At 34.8% G+C, this 8923-nt stretch overlaps 1 protein-coding gene across 14 annotated transcripts in view; it reads left to right on the top strand.

Annotated features, from left to right (window-relative positions):
- LOC311439619 (leucine-rich melanocyte differentiation-associated protein-like) overlaps positions 1-8923 on the top strand; it is a 400118-nt gene that overhangs the window by 87772 nt on the left and 303423 nt on the right. The gene's annotated exons all lie outside the window — the stretch shown is intronic.

Genomic DNA, 8923 nt, shown 5'->3' with positions numbered 1-8923 from the left:
CACAATATTAGGTTTATTAAATAAATAAATAAATAAATAAAACCCGAACATCTATTAATATAATGTCTGGTATTTTCATTAATGCATGCAAACCTCTAATAAGATTAAGGTATGTTTCTGTAAGTGTTAAAGGTGAATGGTTTTGGAATTTTCAAATGTAAATAAAACGTGATAAAGATGGAAGGCATTTAGCTGTGAAAATAAATTGTATACACATGATATGATTTATATGATACACATATAATATGATACACATGATGATTTATGGTGACTGTATGGCATCTAGTTGGTTATCCCACTGCACCTTGGAACAAAGAACTCTAAAGGTAGATTTACATTCTGTAGCAAAGGTAAGAAAATTAGAAGGTAAAGCCCTGTGGCTGTTGTTCATGATTCCAAAATCTGTGAGAGACTTAAGCCTAATTCAGGTGACCTGCTCATAAATGCCTTTGGAACCAAGGAAGAAGTTCTTGCACACAGTCATGGTGATATCAGGGATCCACTTCTGTGGTCTTGTTACAGGATGTAAAGAGCAAGTTTTAATTAATTAATTTATTTTTACATAAGAAATGGTGAGCCATATGCTTGATTTGATTGATTTATTTATTTAAAAAAACACCTTTATCTCCCTGGAGTTGAGTGAACCTTACAACATTGGTAGTATTCCTGCTGCATTTTATGTAACTGTAGAGAATAATCTGAACATTATTAAAGCAAAATATAAATCCATGGACATGCAGTTGTAGATGCTCAAGAAAACTTTCTTTTCTCCTTGAAGTATATAGCATATAGTAAGTTAAATTGTTCACTGTATACCTGATGGATCATGTTGCTTAGTCAAAAGCTTCTCTAAACTTTAGGGATCATGTGAACACTTTTAGAGGATTTTCCTATAGTTCTGACTAGCTTTGATTGTATTAAATAAATCTTTATTTGTAACTGGGTGGAAAAATAGAGAACAAAAAATGAAGCTGGGTTATTAAAAAATAACGAAGTTTTGGGGTTGAGCCCAATTCATTAAAATGAGAAAAGCAGAAGGGAGAGTACAGCTTGGCACTGGTTTTACAATAATAATTTATCCGCACCTTGAGCCCATCCTTTGGACAGACCTTTGTTTGAACTGCAGCTGGCTTGGTTTATGTATGACCTGCTGGGTGCTGAAGTTGTAATGAAAAACAGTTATTCTTTCAAATTACTCACAAGAAGAAGTGCCTATATTATCAAGTGCTTGTCTTAATTTGGCATATGCTAAGACTTTTAATATTTATTTTTTCTCCATTAATCACACTATATCTTATAAAAAGTCTAAACTGTATGTTTAGAAAAAAAAAGTCTAAATACTGTATGTTTTCCTTAAAGCATTCTGTGGACAAATGTTTCTCTAGAGAGTGGCTGCCAGGAGCTCTTACCATTAATTAATGAAGATATTTGTTGATTTTTTTTTTTTTTTGGGGGTGGGGGGGGTGGGGTGGAGGGGGATATGTGTTGCCATATTATGAACTTCTCAAAATTCTTCTTGGATCAGTATTGAGTTTTATAATTTTACAGACTAGCTAGTGGTAGGTTTACAGGTAAGAAAGAATAAGGAAAGAACATAGGTTTAACAAAAATAGAAATGCAAAGCTTACTGTCTTTTCTTTGTCTAAAATGAAAGATTCCTAAGATGTCTAATTTAAGATGACAATTTACTTATGAAATGGTGACTGACTTAGGGTTATCCTGTTTTCATTTGTTTCGATGTAACTACTTTCTGTTAATGTCAACTATATTCTCAGAACTGTACAGGTAAACATAGTTGCTGTCCTTTTAAATCTGAACAGCTGAAAATTAAATAATACTAGTTTGGGGAAAATCTGAAGATGTTAATAGCTTAAACCATGGTTTTGTATGTCTGATACCAAATAGCAGAACTGAGATGTTCAAGCAAAATGCGAGTGTTAAATGAAGATGAATTCATGTATATACATTTTTTCATTTCTACGCTCTGTGATTTCCTGAGATATTTGAAGAAAACGCTTCTGTTCTTAGGAAGCAATAACCCACCCTTTGAAGTCATATGCCTGCTAATCCTTTAAGATTGTAGAGTTAGTGAATAGGACATCAATTCTAGTAGCAGATTGCTTGAAATCTCAAAACATTTGTGGAGTTGTTATAAGGAGAGATGTGGATTCATACAGAGCTTGTTTTAAGAGCTGGACTCAAGTTTTTGAGAATTTGGGCAAGTTTTAAGCCAGTGGGTTTCTCACGCATTGCATTGACTACATGATGCTAGTACTGAATCCTGGGTTAAAATCCCTGGCATTCTTTCAGTTTCCATTGTCCTTGCTGTTGCTGTTTTAAATCTAATGTTGTGTCTCTTGTTTTAAGATATTTAAAACAAACAAACACACACAAAAATGACTAAGAATTTAACCTTGACAAATTCTGATGATATTTTCTGTATTTATAAAAGACAATTTTGTTTAAATATAGTTTGCTTGTTCTTTAATTTTAGATATTTACTACATGGGCAGGTTGGAAGATAAGCATCAGAATTATCCTATTTAAAGAATGAGGTGGTAGTAGATATTTTACAGGTATGTACTTTCTTTCAGAGCACTGAATGAGATACTATTTGGTAAACGGGAATGGATGTGTAATAAGTAGCTCTTTTTCCTAATGTTGTTAAAGGATAGTGGTGACAATACTATATTTCCAAATCTTTCTCTAGTATTTTTTTCTTTATACAAGTGTAGCACTGGTCTGTTTATTCTGCTGCTATGCATCTTCTTTCACAGCTTTAATCCACAATTCAACAAGTCTGTTTATAGTAACCTCTTGCCACAAAAGGGAGACTATATTAGAATAACAGGTATCACTTTTCTGTTTTTTGTAAGCTGGAAATATTGGATAAGTAGAATATGAAGCTGAAATATATTTTTTTTCGATGTTGCAATACTGTAAGAACATTGAAGGCTCAGTGCAAGATGAGTCTCTTAAATGCAAGATGAGTCTTTTAAATACAGCTGTAATTTCCTTCCCTCTGCCGACACATGGAATGGGCTTTGACACCACAGCACTGATTTTGTGCCTGGTTCTGTCCTGTTTGCTCAATTTCCTCCTTCTAAAAAAAGTGTACTGGAAAAATATAGTGGCTTGTTAACCAAGGATTAAATGATTGTTGGATTTTTTTTTTTATTTATTTATTTTTTTGCATCTGTCGTCTCATGTTCTAAGCTAAATGCTTTATTTTAGGACTTTGGGAGCACATTCAGTATGACACTAGGTCAGCACTGGTACAGAACAATGCTGACAATGAAAGGTTGGAGTGGGGTGGCTGGACCAGCTGGTGGTGTAAGCTCTTGCCATGTTTGTGGAGCAGATTAGGCCAGGCAGAGGGACTATGTTTAGTAATGCATTCAGTTCCTCTTGAGTTTCACTGTATTGAAAATATGAGCTTTATGGATGTGATCTTTGTTACATGGCATGTTGGTAGTGCTTGCAGGCATCATATATATTTTGGCTTAAATTTTTTTGTTTCTCTAAAATCTGTAATATTTCTTCAGGTTGGCTTAACTTCCTCCCTATTTTAATTGTGTTAAGATGGCACAGTTTTGTTCATTTTGAAGCAAGTTATTTGTATACCAGTACACTTTTATTGGGTTAGACTAATTACACATTTTGTAGAGGTTATGCTGTTTTATCGTGTTTTTCATAAGACACCATTACATACACAACATATATCTGTATTAGGCACACAAGTCCAGGTTATATTGCAGTTACTACCAAGCAGCAAGGAGAAATCATAGTAAAAAGAATTTACAGTGGGCATATGAGGCACAGGTAATTAGGCAAACCTGGTCGTAAACTTATAACTAGTTCTAAAAAGTGCCAGTCACAGCTTTATGGGCTGTACTTCTCGTGCTAGGAACTATGGGGCTGTTCTTTTTGCATCTTTGGGAGAAAGGATAATTTCTTCTGAAGAAAGTAGCAGTGTAACTGCAAGGTGACTTCCAAAATACACTTAATCTTTCTTCAATTTGGATTCTGTATTTTTCAGAATTTGACACTAAATCTCAGTATTTACACTTTTTTTTTTTTTTTTTCCAGTGGTACACACAAACCACTACAGTTACGTTCTAATTGTGGCTCTGTTTGTTAGATGTATTTAAAATCAGCATATTGATCTAAATTATCAGTATGGTGTTACATTAATCAACAAGCCATTTACTTTATTAGTGTTTACTTTATTAGTACTGAGTACTTACTATTATTACTGAGGAATACTAGAAACATTATTTGCCTTATGTCTGTATAATTATTTGTTTCCCAAGATGTTTTTGAACAGTGTAGACTCTATCATGTTGTTTTAAAGTATAATTATCAGTTTCCTTTTTCTTGTATTTGGGATGCATCTGCAATTTTTGGCACAGTTTTTCAGTTTTGTTCTTACATAATGTCCATCACAGAGCACCTAATAAACATGATATGCTTTGAGCAAAATTTAGGTGGGATTTCTAGAACTACCTGTCTCCTGAATCATGATTGTAATTGAAGTAACTGGGACTACTTCAACTTCATCCTACACTCTGTTTTTCAGTATCAACTGACTCAGTAGAATTACCAACGGGCTCTGACGACCTGTTCAGTTTCATTGTTTGAGTTGAATTTTCTTGTTTTAATGCTTTCTCACTGAAGGAATACTGCATTTTGATTTTCTTATATTGTCTTCTGTCGCAGTAAAAGTGCTGAGAAGGTAATGTTTAGAGAATAAACAGTTTCATTTAAATACAAAGTTGTTTTTATGCTGCCTTATTTTTTATTTATTTTTTTCCCCTGAAAAGTGAGAGCAGAGCAGTATATTCTTTCAGGCAGAATGTGATTGTTATAGTATATTTTACATTAATTCATGGAGGGACACTTGCCTAAATTGCTTTCTGTCTCTTGTGAATGTCTTTGATCCTGGTGACAGTTTGACTGCATTAGTGAGAGTGTATTGGTTAATCCTTTGCTTAACTTGTTCTTTTTGGCACAGCCAGGGGCCTTTCCAAAGATGATCTGTCAGCATAGGCTAAATCCTAATCAAACAGGCCAAAAGAGGAGCTGGGAGATGTGTTGTAGGCTGGAGAATGCCTTATGGGACTAGATGTGTTTTGATATGTTTTTTTTTTTCCCTGTGTACTTGTAAAATGTAATCATGTATGTATGTTCTGTGTAGCCATAAGAGCTTGCAACCTCTTTCAACGCATTAGTTAAAGGGTGCATTTCAGATACTAAAATGTTGTACATCTAATTTGCTAACAGGAGTAAAATTTGGTAGGGGTCTGGATGTTTTCAGTCCGTCTATAGTCATTTAGTGTTGAACAACACGTCACTATTTTCATAAGGTCAAAAACCAATGAAGACAGAAATCTTTCAAGTGAAAAATGTGGTCTCTGAAAAATCTTGTCACATGTAGATGGCTAAGTTTCTAAGCCAAAAACCTTCTATCATGCTGCAAGTGACTGAAATAGGAAACCATTATCCAAATCCAGAGGTTACTTTTAAAGCTGTTCTTCCCCTAATGAATCACCACCAATAAAGCCTGTTTTTTGCAGAAGTGTCATTTAATTACACTAGGCAACAAATCAGTATCCTTGACTACCCAGTATAACATCAATGGGTATACATTCATCTACTTTTGCAAAGTCAATTGGTATAATAAAAGATCAAGAAAGGTCTTTTCTTTCTTTAAAATAAAAATATATCTTGATATACCATTATTAGTAGAGATAGAGTGTTTCTTTCAGAATTTAAGTGTTTCAGTTTCTTTGCAGAATAGTGCTTAAAAAGTGCTTATTAATGTACAAGTGGAGGGAAACCTAAGATACATTTTTTCCCCTTGTCAGTTCAGCAATCAACTGTAATAAGAGCTGATGTAAAATTTTCATACACTTTAAGGCATTCTCTAATGTCTTTATGCTACTGGAAACACTTTCCATTTTCATTTCACTTAACAAGCATATTGGGATATTCTTTATGCAGATAAAACAAGCTTAAATAAAGTTGTTAAAAGTGCCTGCAAGTAAATTGCTTGTATATTCCTTTTACCCTACTTCTCCCTCCCCCTACAGTTAACATGATTAAACTGAATATTATAATATAGCTCATACTAAATGGTTCTATGATTCATATCAACCTTATTACTGTCAGCTCAGCCAAAACAATTTTACTTTCACGATCTTGTGCTGTTCAACTATGTAGTGGTTTTATGGCAAACATGGGATGCCTGGATTGAGATGCAAATGTGATTCCTGTTTCTAAATAGTATTTCTTCCTGTTTCCACGTATTTATCCATTTTTTTTTCACTTGCTTCCATGTTTTCTATGTAAATTTGGTGGGTGCTTTAGGACTGTGCCAAGCAGTCTTCAATTAATGTTCATTAGTAAAAGTGTAGACCGATAAGCTTCTATATTATTTACCTACCCTGTAGGGCTAAAGTTCGAAAAAAAACCAACCTGCTGATTGTCTTCATTAAACTAATAGAAGGAGAGGAGAAAGTAATGGAAGCCACTTCTCTCCAAGATTCTGATTCTGAGGGATTTGTATATTGCAGGCAATTGGCATTTTGTGATCCATAGAGGATTTGGTTCTCCCTCTACGTGGTCACACTCTTTGTATGCAGTTTGTGTTGGGAATAAGTTGTGAAGATATTTATAATCTATCTAGGTTTGTGAGCCTTTCCCATGAATCATATTTCAGGGAATGATTTATAATTGTATTGTATTTATAGAACTTCAGAGCCAATACCACAAATGGCATCTGAATCTGTATCCTCTACATACATAGGTTCCTTGTGTTTTACAATACTGTTTGAGCTGAGGTGCCTTCATGGTGTCTTGGGCTGTAACGGGTGCTAGAGATGTCCCCAAAATTGTAAAACAGACAGGACACAAATATGTATGCTTTTGTAATGTCTATTGCGTAGTGTATGGAGGAATTCAGAAAGGTCAGATCACAGAGGTGGAGTTAAGTGCTCAGTAGAAACAGATGAATACAGATGAATATTTTTTAATACCTTGAGCTACCAAAGTTAGCATTGAATCTCAACAGTTGGGAAATATGATACCTCCTCTATTTAGCTCAAGCTGCATCTCAGATCTGTTTTATGGCTTTTTTTTTTTGTAGCTGTGTATTCATGAGAAGAGAAGTATATGGTTTTGGAAAGAAGAAAGAGTTTCTATTTCTTGTGAATAGAATAAAATACTGACTGACTTGTTTTCTCTGAATGTTTGGTTTGGACTGCTTCCCTACCCCCTGCCACTTTATTTTCCTAGAGTAGAGACGGAATTTCACTCAGAAGATTAGTTTTACTCATTCCAAGATTTAAGGACAGCAGCTGCAGCTGCAAGGCCTTGGGATGATTATCTTTGGACAAAGTCCCCTGAAGCTGACAGAATTCTTCTGTGCAGTTCTAGGGCAAGGCTCTTGCTGGGTGGCTGCAGAAGGGGACACTTGAGGCTTTTCTGTCCTGGTTGTAACCTGGTGGGCAGACCTGTGTGTGAGCTACTAAACAGGTGTCAGATACCTGAATTTTAGGCATCTGTTTTTGAAAACCGCAGTATGTAAGTAATTGTAGTGAGACAGGGATATGTTTGACAGGTGTAGTTTTCTCCTTTTTCTTCCTCATACTTATTCTGTCTGCATTTATTTATTTATTTTTTTTTTCCTTGCATTACGCTATTTAGTGTTTATCCTTGTTTATCTTCTTTTTTTCACTAATTGGAAATACTAAGCTCATTAATATGAAGTTCATGTATTAGCCTACTCCTAAGGTTTGAAAAATAAATAGAAATTTTTAAATATACCCATCTGAGAGAAGTTTTGGATAATCCTGGATATCTGTCTCTGAAATTTCTGTCAGCACATAGTGAGAAAATTGTTTTGGGATGTATAAGCTCCGAGTTAGGTTCGCAGTGTGTATTGTTGAGTAAATTATGCCTACTATTTGAAGTAGTAGGAATAAATATGCACTCTTCAGTTTTAACAGTGAGTGGCAGTTTTCTTCCTGGGCATAAGAATTCTCTAGGGTTTTTTCATATGGCGGCAATTATTTCCCTGGCTGTGTTAGCATGACTGTGAAGTAAACCAGGTAATAAATTAGGAAGATGGAACTCAGGACTTAGAGACTAAGCTCAGCTAAACTGTTTGGAACTCTGCAATCATATCTGTGTTGCTATACAGGAAAGTAAATAATTGTTTCTGTAATGTGGTGCTAGTCAATGTAGTGTGATGTGACACTTCGGTTAGCTTCTATTTTAACAGGTAAAAGAATAAACATGTTGGGAGAGTGTGTGGCAGGATCCTGATTGACTGCAGCAGGAGGCGATTAATGGGCAACAACGCTCTGACAGGAACTGCTGACAAGGCGATAATGAGATTAGCACCTTCTGATTCTTTTATTAACAAGTAGCCAAAGAATCATTTGGGCATGTCAGATGATAATGATGGGAATTAAGGGACACTCTGGAACCTTTGGGTAGCAGATCATATACCTAATGCTCTGAAAGGTAACTTGCAGAATAACTGAAACATCTCCTCTTGCATATGTAATTGCAAAATATGATGGTGTTAATTAAAGATAATAAGAGTGGATGCATTATTGCATTTAGTTATGAATGTTAAGTGATTCAGGTATATTGCAGTTCAGCAGTTCATTTTATACACGGAGTGTTTGTTCAGTTTGAAAAAATATGTTTATCAGTAGTTGTACCAATATGATGAATTTGTTTTTTCATGGAACTTTATGCTAGGATTGATGATTTTGTGTTACTGTTTTGATTTACCATTTTTTTCTTCTGATGATGCATTTCTTGATATTGATGTGTATAAACAGTTACTTTGGGCCTAAGAGAGTGGGAAATGAGCATGAATGAAAGGATGTGTGCGAGGGCTATGGGGAGG

Source organism: Aythya ferina (genome assembly GCF_964211825.1).
Source record: "Aythya ferina genome assembly, chromosome: 7".
Classification (NCBI taxonomy): Eukaryota; Metazoa; Chordata; class Aves; order Anseriformes; family Anatidae; genus Aythya; species Aythya ferina.
The sequence above is the reverse complement of the archived record's forward strand: the minus strand, read 5'-3'. Positions and strand labels throughout refer to the sequence as shown.